The sequence below is a fragment of the Palaemon carinicauda genome, unplaced genomic scaffold (assembly GCF_036898095.1).
Source record: "Palaemon carinicauda isolate YSFRI2023 unplaced genomic scaffold, ASM3689809v2 scaffold20, whole genome shotgun sequence".
In the NCBI taxonomy this organism is placed as follows: domain Eukaryota; kingdom Metazoa; phylum Arthropoda; class Malacostraca; order Decapoda; family Palaemonidae; genus Palaemon; species Palaemon carinicauda.
In genome coordinates this window covers 211,758-233,024 of record NW_027169590.1, presented here as the reverse complement: position 1 = coordinate 233,024, position 21,267 = coordinate 211,758, and the positions used below count along the sequence as shown (strand labels likewise).

The following is a 21,267-nucleotide window of genomic DNA, read 5'->3' as shown; positions in this document are numbered from 1 at the left end:
AGAGAAAATAGCCCAGTGAGGAAAGGAAACAAGGAAAAATAGAATATTTCAAGAACAGTAACATTGAAATAAATATCTCCTATATAAACTATAAAAACTTTAATAACAAAACAAGAGGAAGAGAAATAAGATAGAATAGTGTGCCCAAGTGTACCTTCAAGCAAGAGAACTCTAATCCAAGACAATGGAAGACCATGGTACAGAGGCTATGGCACTACACAAGACTAGAGAACAATGATTAGATTTTGAAGTGTCCTTCTCCTAGAAGAGCTGCTTACCATAGCTATTGCATTAGTTAGAAGCTTAAGTTTGACTGTAAAGTGAAGAAAGTTTGTATATATTATTAGTTTCATGATCCAGAAGTATATATGACTTTTCGTGGATAATTTTATTTTAGTTGTTCATTATTTCTCATATCATTTATTTATTTCCTTAATTCCTTTCCTCACTGGGCTATTTTTCCCTGTTGGAGACCTTGGGCTTATAGCATATTGCTTTTCCAACTAGGGTTGTAGCCTAGCAAGTAATAATAATAATAATAATAATAATAATAATAATAATAATAATAATAATAATAATGTATGCATTAAATCAGAATATGCCTTTGTTCTTGTGTGTAGCCTACATGTGAATGTGTATTTTTATTGTGTATTTGTATGTGAATATGGGAATGTTATACAGCCAGATATCCAGTCAGTTAGTACAGGAAAGGAATAATGTGTATCCATGTTCTTTCTTTAGCTGAGTTCTGGCATATTATGGCTCCAAGAGTAAAAAAAATCTGTTATAAATTGAAGAAAACTTAAATAACCAGCTGGTTTGAAATAGCGTTTGGTAGTGGGTGTATATATTTTGAGTCAAATACTTAAAAAGGCAGTTTATCAAAACTTGTTTTTATTTATTTTAGAAAGAGGACCCTGGTTGACATGTTGAGTCTTAGCTCAGGGCTTACAGTGAGAAATCTCGACTCATAGTACAGGCCTTTTGCAGTTTGATATTTGCACATGTAGGTGCCTACATAGTGTAGAAAATGACGTTAAAGCCATAGAGGCCTTATTCACTTTGATATTTCCACATTTAGGTGCCTACATAGTGTAGACAATACAAGATACAAAGAAGAAAATTGATGAGATAATGGCTGAAATAAAAACATGGATGCAGAGGATAAAAGCTTAAATTAAATGATGATTAAACAGAATTTATACAGAGCAAAATATAAACTGGAAAGAAATTATTTTCACACATCAAGGTTTGCCTGAACAGACTCTGAGTGACTGAGGGTGAGAAATAAAGTTATAATCTCCTAATTTGCCCTAAAAGTATGTCTGAACAGACTCTTAGTGTCTGACAGTCTGATAGAAGACGAGGAATAAAGTTAAAAATCCCTAGAAGTAAAAGTAAGTACCACATGAAATTAGAACGAATTATTGTAGTGTCTCTTATATCTACTTAATATAAAACATACATTTGATAATATATACATATAAAATGTTAATTTTCGTAATGAAATATAATTAAACATAATAATAATATATATTTTTATCATATTAAAATTGTTATAAATGAGAAAAATTACTTTAAACTGAGATGCAATATACAAAAAATGTGGCCCTGGATGCCAGGAAGGTGGAACGGGATAATACGTAAACAATATACGTTGTGGCTTGTGAAATTAGTGCGCCAAAAAAGGTGAAAAAACCTATTTTAACTGTATTTAACGGTAAGATTAAAGTAAATTATTACATTTATTTAGGAATATATTCATTGTTTAATATATAGATATAGATATCATAGCCCAAGTCATTAGTATAGACAATTAATGAGCCCAAAATTATGTCTTGCTTAGGAGCTATTCATTCGGCCCAAGAACGTGTTAATTTTACCATTTAAAATAATACCCAAAGGAGTCATTGCTATTTTGGTGTAAGTTTAACCCCATAGGTGACCTGGTAAAATTATATTTCACTTAGTTATTTATTTGCCGTGAAAAGAACTGTAATTTGTGAAGAAAACAGACGTTTTTCTCTGAGGAACATGTGTTTTAGTAGATAAGTTTGTCCCGTCCTTAACTAGAATATAACTGCGGACCGTAGGGGCCAAACTGTGTCAGTAATGGAAATGTAGTTAAGTGTTTACTGTAGTACAATATTCCTAACTGGTTATACAACCTGTCAAAAATGACTGCTTAATATTTAAGGGGGTGTCTGTATGATAGCGGCCACCTTTGTGTATTATTATGCCAACTTAGAATACGGCAGTGTGAGGGGGGTTGCAGGGGGCATTAGGCCCCCGTTAGGTAAGGACAGGGCTTGTAGGTTAGGTTAGGGGGAAAGTTTAGGTTAGTTGATGTCCATTTTTATTGAAAATGTGAGGAACTGGCCACTGATGTACAAAGGCTCCTATTCAAGTAGGTAATGTATACACATGCACCCCTCTATCACCAGGGTATGTGGCTGCTTCTTCTCCTACTACCAGAGGGACAGAGAGAGGTTAGCGCCACTGATATATATATATATATATATATATATATATATATATATATATATTATGATTGGCTGTTTATTCTCAGCTGTGATTGGTTGTTACATTTGTTTACAAACTCCTACATACAAGTTAAACATCGTGGCCAGAACTTGGTTAATTATTTCTTCAAAAAGGGCTTATTCATCCAGCTTAGGCATTGAAACAAGATTTATTATCTATTTCATTATTAAATTAATTCTATCATATGCTTGATTTTATGAAATGTATAATTTATAAAACCTAATTCATCTGTAATATATATAGTTATTTCACTCCTACCGAGTCGAATTCATTCATAAAATAGGGGTGTCTGTAGTTTTTGGGAACAGGGCGATATCTTTCTTATTACTAGCCAAATCGTTTTTCGTTTTTCATTATGGGGAAGATGTTCTTTAAATGATCCAACATACCATAATATGATGTTATTTTATCATATTTTATCATTTTGAATAGTATCATAATTTACCTTTACCACGTCAATATTTTCTAAGTTCAGCACGGTCCGAACGCAAGTCACGGGTAGCTCCTGCTTAGTTTCCAACTTTCCCGATAGATTGGGCCCGTATCATCCCAGTCTAAGAAACGTTCGTTTTTACAATTTAATACTGTCCCGTCAATCTACATATTTACCGCTTTGTTAAGTTTGTCGTTGTTAGGGACACGTCATTTATAGTGATATTTGATACTGCTATGATAATTATCATGAATTGTTAGGTTAGGAAAAGGTCGTTACAATGCGTCGTCCGCTGAAGCCACGGCCAATACTCGATCGTAAAATTTCCCGCAAGCATTGTTCCCTGCCTGACTATAATAACACCCGTTTGGCGGCGCTCGGTTCGTCTATCAGCTGGTGGCGCAATCTTGAACAGTTATCAATGTTCAGACTTATGTTTTCGCTAATTCCAACAATCTTCATTTTTAACCTCTTGTTAAGATTGTTATTTCGTTGGGACACGTCCTAAAATTATGCAGAATACTATTTTGTTTTATATACAACCAAAGGTTAGGCTAGCCAACATCTAGTTAAGATATTTCGGTATGACTCGAGATTGACCTGGAGTCGACCCTTTCCAACTCTAACGGCCGTATTGGGTAGACGTGTTTCGTACAGTTACTCTTTGAGCGATATTGTTGAGTTTATCACTCATATTGATCAAATTGATTCGATTAAGACTCTAAGGTTTACTCGAGTTACTCTGAATTTTTTCATTATTTATTTCGAGAAGGCCTCTTAGGGGATTTTAGGGGTCCATGTGAGAAGTGTACAATTGATGTTGCGACATCGAATGTTAAGGTAAGCCTGAGTACTTTTTTATTATGACAATGTGGTTAAGATATAATTTTGAGTGCTGCCCATACCTTTTTTTGTGTATTAGAGAGACTTACGAAGGGGGTCCGGGGGCTTGCCCCCGGGTAGGGGTAGTGACCTTGGAACTACTAGGTTCGGTTAGGTTGGGTTTGTGGGGTTTGTATGTTAGCGACAGTGGTTGGGGGGTTGCAGGGGGGCGTTAGCCCCTCCAGTTAGGTCACGAGGAAGGTAAGGACATGGCTTTGTAGCCCAGGTTAGGAGGGAAATTTTGGGTTAGTTGTCCATTTTTCTCGCACGTTTCCGACATCCATGACCAGAGTGGTCCTAGTATGTAGATTGTTGGGACAAGCATTTACAAAACTAGTGAATTTAATATTATTTCATTCCGTGATCATTCCCTTGAAAAATAGCCAATTTTGGACTTTTTTACTCAATTTTTGGCGGGTTCAAGGGCTGTCCCCATTAACTACAAAGGCTCCGAATACAGCAGTGTGAGGGGGGTCGCAGAGGGGACGTTAACCCCCTGTTAGGTAAGTAAATAAGGACACGGCTTGTGGGTTAGGTTAGGGGGGAAAGTTGTGGAATGATCTTCCTATTTGGGTAGTTGAATCAGTAGAACTTCAAAAGTTCAAAGTTGGAGCAAATGTTTTTATGTTGACCAGGCTGACATGAGTCTTTTTATTGTTTATATATGACATATCTGTTCTTGACATTGTTAATAGTTTATGTATAACATATCTGTTTTGACGTTGTTACTGTTTTTAGAATGATTTATTGTTAATTTGTTCTCATTATTTATTTATTTCCATATTTCCTGTCCTCGCTGGTCTATTTTTTCCAATTGGAGCCCTTGGGCTTATAGCATCTTGCTTTTCCAAGTTGGGTTGTAGCTTGGCTAGTAATAATAATAATAATAACAATAATAATGTCCGTTTTTAATCCACACGGGAGGTACTGGCCGCTGATATACAAAGGCTCCCTGGTCTCCTGACTTGGGGAGTACATATAAAAAAATTAACTGTGTGAATCAATATATAGTTTAGGGAATGAAATTTACATATAGCAACGGAATACTGTATTTTCCATAATGAATTACAGATATAAAACTTTTGGGTGTTGACAAGATGTTTACGAGTGTTTGGTACTTGAATTGAGGTCCCTAAAATGATGAGGAACTGCCTGAAATAGGCATAATTGAGTCTTTTTTAGTAAACCTGGCATTGATCCAAGTTATCTGTGTTTGTTCCTTAACATAATGCAAACTTTTTACTGTTGATGATAGTATGAGCAAAGCTTCAATGTCTGCTTAAGCTTTAAGTGAGGTAGTTGTAGGACCCTCCCACCCACCAAGTAGCGTAACTTTCACTTTGTTTCTGTCCGTTGTATCAAAAGCACATAATGAAATATTATAATTAAGAAATATATAATTTGTTCTCCGGTCTTGGGTAGTGCCATAGCCTCTGTACCATGGTCTTCCACTGTCTTGGATTAAAGGTCTCTTGCTTGAGGGTACACTCATGCACACTATTCTATCGTATTTCTCTTCCTCTTGTTTTGTTAAAGTTTTTATAGTTTATATAGGGAATTTTTATGGTGGTACTTTTCTTTAAATATTCTACTTTTCCTTGTATCCTTTCCTCACTGGGTTACTTTCCCTATTGGAGCCCCTGGGCTTATAGCATATCCTGCTTTTCCAACTAGGGTTGTAGCTTAGCAAGTAATAATGATAATAATGATTTAATGCAGTAAGTAATACGACGTTTGTAATATGGAGAGGGACTATTTGTCGAATTTTCCAACTGAAAATTGTTGGCATATGAGTTAGGTTAGGTCCACCCTAGGCCAAAATTGAACAGAATTGGACGTGCAAACCATTGAGCTTTGAATAGCTTCTTGGAACCTATTAAGTGTGTAAGTTGAGGACTTTTCTTATCTCGCTATTTTGATCTTGCAGTGACTAAAACACAGGACTTGATGGCTTGGGTACTAGGTAGAGACTGCCCTTTATTCATACCCTACATGGGACTACATGATACCACATCCCCCTTATCACATACAAAGAGTTAATTGCACATAATAACTAATCTGGCATATAAGTACAAAGAGATAAACGATGAAAGTTCCATATTCAAACGTATTCCATTGTTGTCATCCCTTCACAATAAACATGCATAGTACAATTGGTGATTGTGGATAGTAATACAGTGGTACCTCTGGATACGAAAGTTTCTGCTCACGAAAAATTCAGGATACGAGAAGCGATACAAAGTTTTTTGTGCCCCAGTATATGAAAAAATTTTCAGGATATGAAAAGCTTACGAGATCCCAACTCGACGCCGAGAGTACAGTACCTTTTTTTTCAGGGTATCAACCCTTAATTTAGGCGTACAGGTAACAATACACCTTCACAAATCCAAAGGCTTTACATACAGTACCGTAACTTTTATACAGTAGTAAAGAAAATGGACTGTTTTCTTAGGGCTTGGAGGGGATAACTAGGCTATAACTTCATTATTGAATAATCTCATAGTGGTTTCTGGAATCGATTAGGCAGTTTTTAACAGTTGGGTTAATTATTGAATGATAGAAATGGCTGCATTGCATGTTTATTACTACAGTTTAGCGTGTTTATGAAAGAAAAGGTAACTTTTTGTAAGGCTTGGAACGGATTAGGCTATTTACATGTAAAACGCGACTCGGGATATGAAACCATATCCTGTACGGATTACTTTCGTATCCTGAGGCATCACTGTATAAGCATAATAGCTATAAGCTTTACAGACTTTGGTTACAGCAGGGCAGTCATAAATATGAAAATAAATGACAATTTTTTCATTTTTATTTTTTTTTTATGCAAAGAACAACAACACTAAAACATAGTAAAATAAAATGAAAACCTGATACACATATGTAACGATAGTGTTCGAAATGGAGCCTGTCCTCCAGTCCGAGACTTGTAACTTTTTAAATAAAATTCATTATTCTGAATCACATCAGTTCTGAGACTGATAACTTTTCTTGTTGAGTTTCAAACTCTGGTAACGACCTCTCAGCATTTTCGGTCATGAAATGAGGGGGGGCCGTTTATTATTATTTAACTTAACACGTTATGGGAACTTACGGTATGTGACCGCGTTACTTTCAATATATCTGGATGGGGTTTTCACCAGCCGGCCTGACTTGGTATACACCGCTGTCGGATATGTAGTGTTATCACTAGTTGTGGGTCTTTGGTGGGTTATTTCGGTCTTACTAGGTGGTGGCAGCGATATATCGGTGGGTCGTGGTGGAGGCTGTGGTGATGATGTTGGAGCCTGCTGCCGGGTGTTGGACGGTTCTGTGTTTGTCGCGAGCGGTGTCGGACGGATGTGGGACCGGTTCCTCCTGAGGCACGCTCCGTTTTGGGCTTCCACAATGTATGATTGGGGTTCTTCTGACTGGTTGTTCGGGTTGGAGGTCTGTGAAGTGCCGTTGTGTCCGATTTGGTCCTAGGCGGTCCTGGAGGGGGTTGCGGGTCGTATTGTGTGCGAGATGTGGTTCGTATCGGCCTGGTAGGTCAGTGGTCACATTGCGACCAAACATGAGCTCTGCGGGGCTGGTTGTCTCGTTGTCGATCGGGGTGGCCCGTAAGTGGAGTAATGCAGTATGCATATCACTGCCTGTCCTAAGGCATTTTTGGATGATCGCTTTGCGAGGCTATTGGACTGAGGGTAATGTGGGCTTGATGTGATGTGCTCAATACCCCAGGCTTTTGTGAAGTCCCTCATTGCTGCTCCCGTGTGTTGAGGTCCGTTGTCTGAGACCAGGGTTTTGGGGCATCCGAACAGCGAACACAGGAATTTGAGGTAGGTTGGCCATACTTTCAGATGAAAGGTTTCTTAGTTCGGTGACTATCGGGAATTTTGTGAAATAATCAGTTGTGATCAGATATATCTTGTGGCCAATTTGGAAGATGTCCGAGGCGACTTTGAACCAGGGCATTGGGGGAATTCATGATGCGTGGTTTCACTAGAACTTTGCTGGGGCTGGTACTTCTGGCATATATCACATGCCCTGACCTTGTCCTCTATATTCTTTACGATGTTGGGCCAGAATACACACTCCCGTGCCAGGGCTTGTGTTTTTGTGATCCCTTGGTGGGACTGGTGGAGCTGGTCCAGTATCCGGCCTCTGACCTCTTTGGGGATGATGACTTGGCGCCCTTTGAATATGACTCCGTCTTCCACGGCAAGGCTTTCTCTGTATGAGAAAAACTGACGGATATCGGGGTGACAGCCTTTTACTGAGGTAGGCCAACCCTCGATGATAGTATGCTTGAGAGTGCGCAGCACTGGGTCGGTGTCCGACCTATGGCGGACCTCTTCCAAAATCTGGGGACCAAATTTTTTGCGTGTGACTGATATCACATCGATGTCATCTAGTTCTAGTCCGTCCACTCATGTATCCAAGGGGATTTCCTTGTCATTTTGTGGGTTAGGAAGGCGTGATAGGGCATCGGAGAGTACAAGGGTTCGTCCTTCCTTGTACTTGACCCTCATGTTATACCCCTGTAGTTTCAAGAAAAGACGTAGTCTAGGTAGGACACTGATCAGTGGCTTCTCACAGATGTTAACGAGGGGTTTGTGGTCAGTGACGGCTTCGAAGTCTCTTCCGTATAGGTAGGTATGGAATCGCTGTACGCCGTGTACTAGTCCAAGGGCCTCTCGCTCGATATTGCTGTAATTTGCCTGCGTTGGTGTCAGGGCTTTGCTGGTGAAGGCTATTACCTTCCCGTCTTGGATGAGGGCCGCTCCGAGGCCATTTTGCGATGCATCGACTTCAAGAGCCACGGGTCGAGTTGGGTAATAGTAAGATAGCGTGTCTGATGGCGCTATTTGGCGTATCAGGTGTTGATAGGTGGATTCATGGTCTTCTTCCCATTGGAAGGGCACATCTTGCTTGACCAGATCTCGAAGTCTTTATGACTGAGCTGAGTAATGTGGTATATAGGAGCTGAGGTAAGTCATTACTCCCAGAAATCTCTGTAGTTCCTCTTTGTTGGAGGGTTACGGCATGTTATGCAGGTCCTGTACCTTTGACGGGTCTGGCATCATGCCCTTGCTGGTATAGCGTGTTCCGAAAAACTCGATTTCTGGTTTCGGAATGGAGCATTTCTTTGAGTTTAGGCTGAGCCCATGTTGGGCTGCACGCTGCATGAACCCCATCAGGTTTTTGTCGTGTTCCGACTGGTCTTTCCCACATATTGCCACGTCATCGGCAATGCCAACAACACCTGGGAGATTCTCGATGATGGAGTCCATCCTGGCTTGAAATATGTCCTGGCTTACATTCAGCCCAAATGGTAGCCTTGTCCAACAATACCGGCAGTGTGGTGTTCGGAACGTTGTCAGTAGTTGCGAGTCTTCATGTAGCGGTATACTCCAGTAGCCTGCTTTGGCGTCTAGCTTGGAGAACACCTTCGCTTTGGAGAATACCGGGTTGATCTCTTCTAGAGTGGGAATCTTGTGTGGACATCTTTTGAGGTTTTGGTTGAGTAATTCTAAGAGGGACGTTTTCATTTCCTTCGCTTGGGGTGCAACGGACATGGTGTTACTTGCCGGATCAGACTTTGATGCAGATAAGTCTCCCAACGGATCAACTTATGAGTAGTATGGATCGAGATATATGCAAATCCATGTCATACAATGACTACATTAACAGATGCCGTATCCTTATGGATATAGGTTTTTCCATAACCATCTGTCAAGCTTTGGTAGAAACCAAGCCTATCATCTGGGACATCTTTTTCTCAGGCTGTTACAAGGTCGGGACGGGTCATACTCCGTCATCACGTGAATGAAGCCAGCCAGTTTGATTATAGGGATTTTCTCCCTTCTTATTATAAGTCTCCTGTTTAAGGATAAAGATTTGTGTTTGTGAAGGAAAGAATCACAATTCCTAACTACACAAACCGGAATCCTTTAACTTTCTTCCTCAAGGGCCCTACGAGTCCCAGGTTAACATCCAAGTGTCTTCTCGGTAGCCTATTTGGTGGGCGGAGCTTAACCGTCACCGTGCAGTGACTACCTCCACATTTTTAGGAATCATGAGAGCCAAGTTTCAGCTGCTATTAAAAGACTCAGTTTTTATAGTATAATTAGGAAAATTACAAATTATTAAGAAAATAATTATTTTGTTTTTTGATTTTCAAGGATTCTGTGCTTGAGGTTATAAAGGCAAATACTAATTAATTGATGCTAACTGAAAATTGAATAATGAATAATTGCTCACAGAATGTTAATCTTTAATGACAATTGGATATTTCCCTCAGAGCAATGCTTAGTATGCATGCAAGATACTTTTAATGCTAAGATCTCAACATTTTTAGTAGTTCTGATTTACGTGTGACTCATTTTTTTGTCTTATTTCAGGTCTCGACAGAGATCGAGCTTTGCAGAAACAGTTTGCTGAAAATATCTTAAAAGATAAAGGACACAGGTACAAAATCAAGCTGTACCAGAAAGAATGGAGTACCTTAGTCAAACAGGAAGAATTTCTCAAGCTTGAGATATTACTCGACCGGGACACTCGATCCAGAAGTTCTGACATCTACTCCCCATAGTTAGCATAGAAGATAAGGCCAATCAACTGGATTCACTGCATGTCATATAAAAAAATGTACCGAGTTAGAACTCCTTCGCTTCTTCACTCGACTCCAGATCCTGGTGGCCTTTATGGAATTCCTCAGCCAGAGACATGAATGGCAAGAACTTGGCTGTCAAATGCAGATTTGCCGCCGGCAATGCAAATCTTTCGTTCAGGCTGTGAGAAAATGTCTTCAAAACATCACTGCATCTCTCTAATATAGGTAAGAAGGATTTGAAGACTGTTCATATGAACAGTAAATTTATCATATTTATCATATTTCTTTATATAAAGGATTAATTTTTAGGCTTTTCATTTTCATAAGAGTGATTATAATGATAAATTCTATTAGGGCTGGTATTGTGTAGGTTAGCTTATGTAGGAAATCTGCTGTTATGAACAGGGCAGCCACAAGCCAGCATGTCCGTTAATGAGGTACAGTTGTATGTAGAATGGTAAACACGTTGCATTAGTTTAACGAACAGTTATTTGCTGGTTATTACTTCATTTATGAAATGAATAATGAAAAGATCAATTAGGCCAAATCATCTTTAAAGCTATTTGCTCTTACATGAATCAAAACCATTGTCCCTTAATTGGAAGTATGATTTCAGCTGAGTTGGAAAACATCATGTTAAACTTTTAACAAGGCAGTAGTTATCTCTGGCAGGTGGAGGGTAAACTCCACCCACTATAAAGGCAACTGAGTACTCACAGTACCGATGTACTTCTCTGTTGCTCCATAAACAGTTTTCTGATTTTTTTATTTTGGTTTGTGCGTCTGATTGTAGAAAGTCTGCAAGGTGAGATGTGGGTTTGTCCTGGTAAAACTGGTTGTGACTGGGGTAGTTTTCTACACAAGTCCTCATCATCCTTGCATGTTTTGCAGATAGCGAGTACAGTGACTTTTGTGTTTGGTTTGTGCGTCCAATTGTAGGGAGACTCCACAAGGTGACATGCTGGTTTGTCCTAGTAAACCTGGTTGTAACTGGGGCAGTATTCTGTACGAGTAATCATCATCATTGTATGTTTTGCCAACAGCGAGTACAGTGACCTTCGGAAGGTAACTGAGGCTCCCATCAAGGGAGAATTGACATCCATTAAGTGACAATGGTCAGAATTGGTTGGGCTGCTTGGAAGTACGGGATGATGTAGTCTGGTGGCTGAAGGACGAGAAAATCATTAGGAAAACTCCACTAGATTCCTCACCTTTGGAAACACTGATGTTCACAGATGCATCCAAGGATGGAGGGGCTGTACACACCTCAGGATATAGACTACCTTGGAAATATGAAAATGGAAGCAGCACTGCTACTATTGCAAGGTTAATAATAGTGTTTGATTGGGTATTCAGTGGCGCTGATGGACGACAACACTACTGTAGTGGTCTACTTAAACAAACAAGGGGACACTTTTTCAAACCCTTAGCAAGTTAGGAAAGCAGATTAACGTTTGCGAGGCTGACGACGCAGTAGAGCTGTCAGCTAGGTTCATTCCTGTGCTTGAAGAGACGCTTATTCCCCAAGGACATATGGTAGTATCGTAGTAGTTTTCACATTTCTGCGCTGTGGAAAGGCTTCTTGATCTTTGGGGTTTGTCAGACAGATGAACAAGAAGCTACGAGTATTTTTCTTGTCAATTCTAGACTTGTCGGCATCATTAGAGAATGCTTTTGGATATCCCTTGAATAACATGAACACATATGTCTTCCCACCTTTCTGTCGGATTTGCCGACCAATCAGGAGACTATTGACGACATTGTAGGAAAGGATGATCCCGATGGGCACACGCCGACTGTTATCCAGACTTTCTGATGCTCCACATCTTGGTACGGCGAGAACTACCCCTATGGTCCACTCTCCTCTGTCAGCCCAACCTGCATTTGTACCACATCTCAGTATCTTTTATCGTTCATCGCAGTTGGCAACTACCCAGCATGTCCTCCAAGTGAAAGGCTTTTTGTGAGGTACCGCAGAGAGGTCTGGATACTAGTGAAGATCCTTGGTAACAGTCTACCAGGGGAAGTGGACCTTCTTCTGTGATTGATATTCTGCTTTGCGTTTGTCGGGAAAGGCTCATCCAAGTCTCCAGTGTGGAAGTTGTTCACTTCAGATGGAAGGGCTTAAACCTTTCTGCTTAAACCTTTCTTCTTCATATGAGTCGTCTGTGATCTTGGATAGCTTCGAATAATCTTGTCCACCTAGCGTGGGACGTCACTCGAGTTCTCGTGTCTCTTAAGAGACCTTTTGAGATGGGAGTCATATAGGAATCTAAATTGAGTATAGTGTATCTGTGGATGAGATCATGATGAGGGGTAGATGGAAATGGTTCGGTCATGCTCTTAGCACTCCCCAGGAGAGATTAGTTCACCAGACGTTCAGCTGGGCTCCACAAGACACTAGAAGAGTTGGAAACCCAGGCCTACATTGCTGAGGACTATGAAGCGTGAAGTAGGAGACGATGAATGGAGAAGTATTGAATTAAAAGCTCAAGATAGAGACAACTGGCGAGATCTAACCGAGGCCTTTTGCATCAATAGGCTTAAGAGGAGATGATAATGATATGATAGCTGAATATTGGTCCAGGTCTCATTGATATGTCTGTATTTGATTGTGTGTGAGTAATTCAGTAATAAACCTATGTACTCTTCATGCCTTAGCTTATTCAAGTCAGGTAGTTTAAAGTACATACTCTGCACCTTTGTTTCACCTGTATACAATGGCGTGCCGAGTAATTTTGCGTATTTCCGTTGTATTACGGTAGTACTGTAATAGTTGGTTAATGTCATATGGCATTTCATTTCTGGAGTAGAGAAGGATCAGTTTCACCGCAAGAGGTTCTCACGGTATTGAGTACATACTTAGATCTTCGAAAACTGGACTTCTATGCAGCTCTAGCGTGTGCATATTTCCGCTACCCCAGATTGGGTTAATGTAAAGCAATTGGTCTTTAGTGAAATAATTATATATTAAGAATGATATTGTGATTTTAAGAAGAAAATCTTTAGACTATTAACCATTTTACCCCCAAAGGACGTACTGATACGTTTCACAAAACACATCCCTTTACCCCCATGGACGTACCGGTACGTCCTTGCAAAAAATGCTATAAATTTTTTTTTTTTGCATATTTTTGATAATTTTTTGAAAAAATTCAGGCATTTTCCAAGAGAATGAGACCAACCTGACCTCTCTATGACAAAAATTAAGGCTGTTAGAGCCATTTAAAAAAAATATACTGCAAAATGTGCTTGAAAAAAAATAACCCCCTGGGGGTTAAGAGTTGGAAAATTCCAAATAGCCTGGGGGTAAAAGGGTTAAGCTGGATATATGTGAGCTTATTTTTTTCTGAATCCTTAATTTTGTTATTCATGCTATTGAGTTGTTATTTATCAACGTAGAGTTTTTATTAGTACTTCGAAGCGATGGGTATTTGAGTGTGAGAGTCTCCACTTAAAAACTTCATGAGTCTTTATGTTAAGTAAAAGAATTTAAGGAATAAGTAGTATTATGAAATTATTATTTGAATGACTTCAAAGTAGTTAATGCAAGAAATGCTAAAATACATACTTTTCTTCACAGATTTTGAACTCTACGATGACTGCCTGCAGAGATTATACAATATTCAGCTATTGCAAAGGAAGGAAGCTGAAAACTTATGTACACATCTCGGGGGCACTGTGGCTCATCAGTTCCCCACTCAACTCCACAGTGTGATGTGTTGTTCAGTCTTTGGATAAAGACACCAGTCTACATCGCTCTAATAAAGGTAAGAAGGATCTGAATACTAATGAACAGTAGACTAATGATAATTCTTTATGTCTGTTTACCAAGTCCCTCCCCCCAATTTTGGGGGGGGGGGTAGTGGATATCGAAAAAGGAACAAAAGGGAACTTTTCCAGGGATTCAGTCGGGTTATGTCCCCTGTGGCCCCAGGGGCATAACATAAATTAGAATAACGTCGACGTATCCCTGCGTGTCGTAAGAGGCGACTAAAAGGGACGGGACGAGGGAACTGGGAACCCCCCGCTCCTGTAATTTTGTTCCTAAGAGATATCATTCTTTTTGTAAAGGATTAGCTTCTAGACTGCTAAGTTTTGTAAATGTGATTATAAAAATGAATTCTATTAAGTCTGGTATTTTTAAAGGTACTGTATTGTGTAGGTTTGCATTTCTCTCACGCCTTGCATTCATGAACGTTTCAGACCTCAGCCGGCATATCCGTTAGCCCTTTTACCCTCAAAGGACGTACTGGTACGTTTCACAAAACCCATCCCTTTACCCCCATGGACGTACCGGTACGTCCTTGCAAAAAAATGCTATACAAATTTTTTTTTTTCACATTTTTGATATTTTTTTTGAGAAAATTCAGGCATTTTCCAAGAGAATGAGACCAACCTGACTTCTCTATGACACAAATTAAGGCTGTTAGAGCAATTTAAAAAAAATATACTGCAAAATGTGCTGGGAAAAAAATAACCCCCTGGGGGTTAAGGGTTGGAAATTTCCAAATAGCCTGGGGGTAAAAGGGTTAAACTGAGGCACATCTGTATTTTGAATGTTGCAGTGTTAGTTAAGTTAGTTTAATGAACAGCTATTTGTTGGATTGATTTGTTGTCCTCAGATAGTGTTCATGCCATTGAGAAATATAAAAATCTGTTAGGTAAGGGATAAAAATATTATCTGTTTAAATCACCCTTTTAGAGTATTTGTTTTTACACAGAAATCATTATCCCTTACTAGCCAAGCTATGACCCTGGATGGAAAAGCAAAATGCTACAAGCCTATGGGCTCCATCAGGGTAGGTAGTCCAGTGATGAAAGGAAGTAAGGGAATAGCAAGTAAACTATACAGTATATAAGTAATGAATAAAGATACATGAAATATTTTAGGATAAGTAATAGAAGAGTTGGAAGACCCAGGCCTACATGGCTGAGGACTGTGTATTGTTAAGTAGGAGCTGATGAATGGAGAAGTATTGATTTAAAAGCTCGAGATAAAAACGACTGGTGAAATGTTAGAAAATTGGTTTGTAGTGAAATAATTATATTTTAAGAATAATAATGAAATTGTAAGAAGAAATTTTTTAGCTCATGACTATAAAAAGCCCTTTCTGAGTGGGAATAGCTTGATGTCGTGAAAGGGTTTGCGTATCGCCATGATCAGCAAAGCTGTACTAGTCTGGCCCACCCATACTAGGTTGGTTTACAGTGAACGATCAGATGAAAATTTCCCACCGTCACCAATCCGCACTGGTCAATGCAGTGATAAGAACATGCCAAATCCCAGATATAAATTAACATGACTGAGGCCTTTGTTCTGAAGTGGACTAGAAATGGCTGCATTTGTTGTATAAAAAGCGAGTGAACAGTAACAGTTGAGCAGAGTAAATGTAGGTGCTATTATAGTATGCTATCTACCGTTGATTTTGCTATCTACCACCCTTCTCTGACTATAGTATGATACCCACCATCAGTCCCTAAGGGTACGGTCTACTTGCTAATCCGCCTCTAATAAGGAGGATCACTACTGACTTGATAACCCAACCTAACCTAACCTAACTCAACCCAACCTAACCTAACTTACAAACTGCTTATAATTATGCACCCATGTACTAACCTAATCTAACCCAACCCAACCTAACTTACAAACTGCTTATAATTATGCACCCATGTCCTAACATAGTCTAACCCAACCTAACCTAACCTGCAAACTGTTTATAATTAAGCACCCATGTTATCCATCCAATAAATATTATTAAACTATCATTAAAGTCCAATGAGGATAACATACTGGTGGTAAGTAATCTGTTTGATAATCCTCATCAAACAGGAGGATTAACATTGACGGCAGATAACATACTTTGTGGTAGATACCATACTATAATAGAAATTCGACGGTAGATAGCATACTATAATGGCACCTAAATGTAACTGTTAATGTTGCCAAGAGTCCTTCATTCTGTTTTTCATATTATTGAGTAATTTATCAACACAGTTTTTATTACAATGTTTTGAAATGACGAGCTATTTTAGTGTGATATTTTTCACCTCATTAGTCTTCATACTTTAACCCTTTTACCCCCAAAGGACGTAATGGTACATTTCACAAAACCCACCCCTTTACCCCGATGGACGTACCGGTACGTCCTTGCATAAAAATGCTATTTAGATTTTTTTTTTTTCATATTTTTGATAATTTTTTGAGAAAGTTCAGGCATTTTTCAAGAGATTGAGACCAACCTGACCTCTCTATGACAAAAATTAAGGCTGTTAGAGCAATTTAAAAAAAAATATACTGCAAAATGTGCTGGGAAAAAAATTTCCAAAGAGCCGGGGGTAAAAGGGTTAACCTATTCAAGTACACAAACTTAAATGATGCCAAGAAACTGTTTGTAAAAGTCAAATTGCTCTAAGTTGAATTTTTGAGAAATTTAGACCTAACCTGAACCCCATCCCTATGAGTTCCAGCTACAAAATTCAACAAATAATCAAGTTTCTTATAAAATAGATATTAGGTTGTCACAAATGTCGTTTTGCCTGCTGTATTAAATGATATATCTTACTACTGTATTCCTTTAGCTTTGATATTTTCAGTTATATTTTTCTCTGTATCTCCGAATTTTTGAAAGTCGAGGACCTTTTGTAGTATGAAAAGTCATGGAATAAATTATTATTGTTTTTAAAGTGTTGTATTTTGGTTGTTCATTGCTTCTTATATTGTTTATTTATCTCCTTATTTCCTTTCCTCATTGGGCTATTCTTCCCTGTTGGAGGCCTGGAGCTTATAGTATCTTGCTTTTCCAATAGAGGTTGTAGCTTAGTTAGTAATAATAATAATAATAATGATAATAATAATCACTTTAAATCAGTTAATGAATAACATGTTAAAATCGCAATTTTCTCTTACAGATGTTGGTGCGTTACGGCCGCATGAAGAGAATCGACCGAAGAGATTCCCACCAATTCAAGCATCCCCAAGGACGAGAATTTCATCAAGAACTCGCATGTGATCCATCTCCTTAGAAAGAGATACCTTATGGATGCTTGTGGCTCATCTCTACTACAATTTTTCATTCCTTGACGGATATGTCTGTATTTAGAAATAATTTAAAGAGAAATTTATATATAAACTTATTAGCTAAAGTACTATTATTAGGTGAACTGCTGGGTAACTTTATTGAAAGATGAAAATAAGTGATCCTATGTCAGACTTGAAAAGAATAGCGTAATACTTGGAAAGTCGTAAAGGTGTATTGTATGTATCATTCTCTGTATGAGAAATATTAGGTACTGAGGAACAGGTGTCTGTAGCTTTAGTCTGTACATATCAACTGAAGAGTAAACCATTTTTTAATATGTTATACTGTACAGTATAGTTATATCAAACTATTCATATATAGGTCCTCAACTTACAATAAAACAATATTTTATCATTTAATACAGTAAGAAAGATAACATTTGTAATATCCTGATATTGATTTCATATGAAACCTGACTATTTGTTAACTTTTGTAGCTGAAAATCATAGGTATGGAATTCAGGTTAGGTCTAAACTAGTCCAAAATGTAAAAGAATTGGACTTACAAACAATTTGTCTTTCAAACAGCTTCTTGGGATCAATTAAGTTTGTAAGTTGAGGACCTGTAAGGGAATGTGTAGAAAAGCATTTGTTTTATCCGCTGAAGATAGGAGATACAGAAAGATATGTACTGTATGAATTAACGTATATTAGATACAGTATCTGAACTTGTAGGTATTCAATCTCGTTCTAATTCTGTTTGATGAATTTAGACTTAGATGTCCATAATTGTAGGGATTAACAAAAGGTTATTACTCTTTCATAAAAATTTTTAGCTTTTTGAGATTATCAGTTTTTTCATCAGAAGGGTAAAGTCAAACCTGAGTGTTTACGTAAATGTATAAAAGCCTTCAATGTTTGTAGTCTGAGCTCTGTAGGAAACACTTAAACCTAAAAGAGCTTTATGTTATGATATATCTCAGTTAACTTTATAGGCGTCATAAAATACAGGGATTGGTGAAATCATCGTTAGTTCCATATCTGATACAAACCTTTTGCTATAAATAGCTAAAGGGTTGTATCGTTAGGGAAAATACAAATTATTTCTAAAATTGTCATTTTTAGAAGGAAGACTTTCGATAAAGTTTCTGTAGTACTGTACTTGTTCAGGTTTCATTAGGGTCGTAGTTGAATTTCTCCAGGATTTAACGCATTCAGTAACAAGAAACACGCTGAAGGGAAGGGATAGCAAAAGTCATTATTTTCAGAAGGGAGAATTCTAATTGAGTTTCCGTAGTTCCTGCTCAGGTTTCGTTGCCGTCGCGGTTGAATTTTTCTATAGTTTAATGTGTTCAGTATTGTTGAAAGGAACTTAGGAGCAAGAAGTAACCTTAAAAAAGTATTTTGAACTTAATAGAATTCATCTGCTAGGAGCAAGAAGTACCTTTAGAACAGTATTTTGAACTTGGAATTCATCTGCAAAGGTCACGTGATTTACAAATCTAGGCTTAATCACCGATGAAGAATTATTCTCATCAAGCACCTATAGTTCCTTGCATTTATGTACTCCATGTTAAGCAGACATCCTGGCATTCTGTTCCTCAAGTGTATTCGAATTGTATCTGATTTTTAGGGCTTACTAGGTATGTTTATAACATTATTAATAGGCAGAAATACATTTAGGTTTTTATGAAAATTTCCCTTTTAAAAATACTGCTGTTTTAATTTTGGAATGAATTCAATCTTAGAAGGAGATTCCGTAAAGTGATTTGTGGGTTCCACTTAACTAATTTTGTAGGAAATGGGTAACTTTTCAGTCCCCTCAGGTCTTTGATAAATGACCTGTGTGTCAATTTTTTTTCATCATAAATTAATAGATAAATCTTTGTACCATTTTGCTAAGATGCTTTTAAATGTATTTTGCCTGTTAATAATTCTATTAGGGTTTGATATTGTACATATACTGCAGAAGTGGTAACACCTCGCTCAATTGAAAAGGTCCCTAAACTTATTTTATAGTCATGGCCTCTGTATCACAGTTATTGGCAATATTGATTTATTAATTTTCTCACTGTTTTCCGTACTGTATTTGCTTGTAAGAGGATGATGTCACCTGTGAGGTGTATAGACCAATTGGTAAGGGACCTCAGATAGTGGGTTTAACACGCCCCAGTTACTATACCGACACCCTATAAGGGTGAGCGAGCTGGGTATATTCCTGCCATTCCATGCAACTTTTTTCTCTGGTATATTTAGCAGTATTTATTCCTTAGAAATGGTGCTTTATAAGGAGCATTTCACGGAGCGACACAGGTTGAGCCCAGAAATAGATTTTTCCTTCGTCAAAATCCCTTCCATAAGAACATTGACTATCCATCATAGGTTTATATAAATAAGTCAAAGTATTTTCCTCAAATGATATTTATACTGTACATCTATTTTTGGGTGTCTTTTAGCCCATCATTAATGTCTGCTAAGGTTTTAATTCTTCCCTGTATTAATGATTTGTCATAGAGGATAAAGGTACCACTCAGTCTCTAAGGAGCTTGCGATTGTAAATTCGGTTCTAAACACGTTTAAACTAACCGATCGGCACAAAATATGTCGGTATAGTTTTTCTCGGAGTATATGCTGATACAGGGTTATCATATACCGGACTTTCTTTTTGTATAAATCTTGTTATGCAAGATTATATATATTCCACAACTGAAATTTCATTTGGTAATAGCTTGGAAGTCGTTCTGATTTATATGTTGTGACAGTTTGTAAGTACAATTATTACATAGCGGTGATAAGTGTTTCTTCCTCTGGTTTTTAATCTGGCTTCACAGATTGCCATTACAGGTCCTTAACTTACAAACTTAATTGGTTCCAAAAAGGCTGTTTATAAGTCAAATATGGTTAAATTCTGTCCTAGGGTAGGCTTAACCTGAAACCCGTGCCTATGATTTCCAGGTACATAAGTCAGCAAATAGTCGTGTTCTTAGGAAATAGATGTCAGGTTACTACAAATGTCTTTTTCCTTACTGTATTAAAGGATATATTGTTTTATTACAGTTATTTCTGTATCTTATTTGTATTAGTTTCAATTAGATTTGTTTGTATCTCTAAATGTTTTTAAATTGAGTGTTTTCAAGTCGACTGTGAGTTGGGGGGGCCTTCTGTATCAGGACAAGTCAGAGACTTTAAAATCCCCACTGGAATAGAGACCTAGTCAGATTCCTCCAAAGAGTTCAATCAGTTGAGAAGTGTGCATAGAAGAAAAGGCTTGTAATCAAGATTTCTTTGAAGGTCTTTCATGATTAGTTCATAGGGAGAGAGGTTTGAACGCTGTTGGATGAATTTCCAAGTTTCTCGTAATTTTGTACGTATTCCTGGAATAAGAACAAATTCGTGCTTATTTCCTTAAGTAGAAAGGAGAGGATTCTTTATTACAGATTGCAGTAGTATCTCAGTGTACGAGTTTTAATTTTTATTCCAAGAGCAAGCTCGTAATATTAAATAATCATGTTTTAGAAATTTTTCACATAAGAAATAAAGGAAATTTTCTCAATGGATTCCATAAATACACATAAAAACTCATTTTTAAAGGTTTGTAATGGAATTGAGTGAACAAATTATAACCCCCAACATTATAAAGGTGAATATTAAGTGAAATCTTTGCTTTTTAGACCAATACAATGCTCATAAACTAATTTAAATCTTTGTGCTTGTATACCAATTTGCTTTTACTGTATGCTAAATGACTCGTAAACCGAGGTACTACTGTAGTTTCTTTATCTGTATGATTGT

General features: G+C 37.8%; 1 protein-coding gene and 1 long non-coding RNA gene across 29 annotated transcripts in view; one reads left to right on the top strand and one right to left on the bottom strand.

Moving 5' to 3' along the window:
* Nucleotides 1-21,267, bottom strand: part of LOC137635945 (uncharacterized) — a 152,020-nt gene that overhangs the window by 45,201 nt on the left and 85,552 nt on the right. The window lies entirely within an intron of this gene.
* On the top strand, nt 1,661-19,585 carry LOC137635942 (uncharacterized). Its single transcript, XR_011042828.1, has 4 exons — nt 1,661-1,720; nt 10,243-10,679; nt 14,038-14,224; nt 17,367-19,585. It is a non-coding gene; the product is annotated as an uncharacterized lncRNA (long non-coding RNA).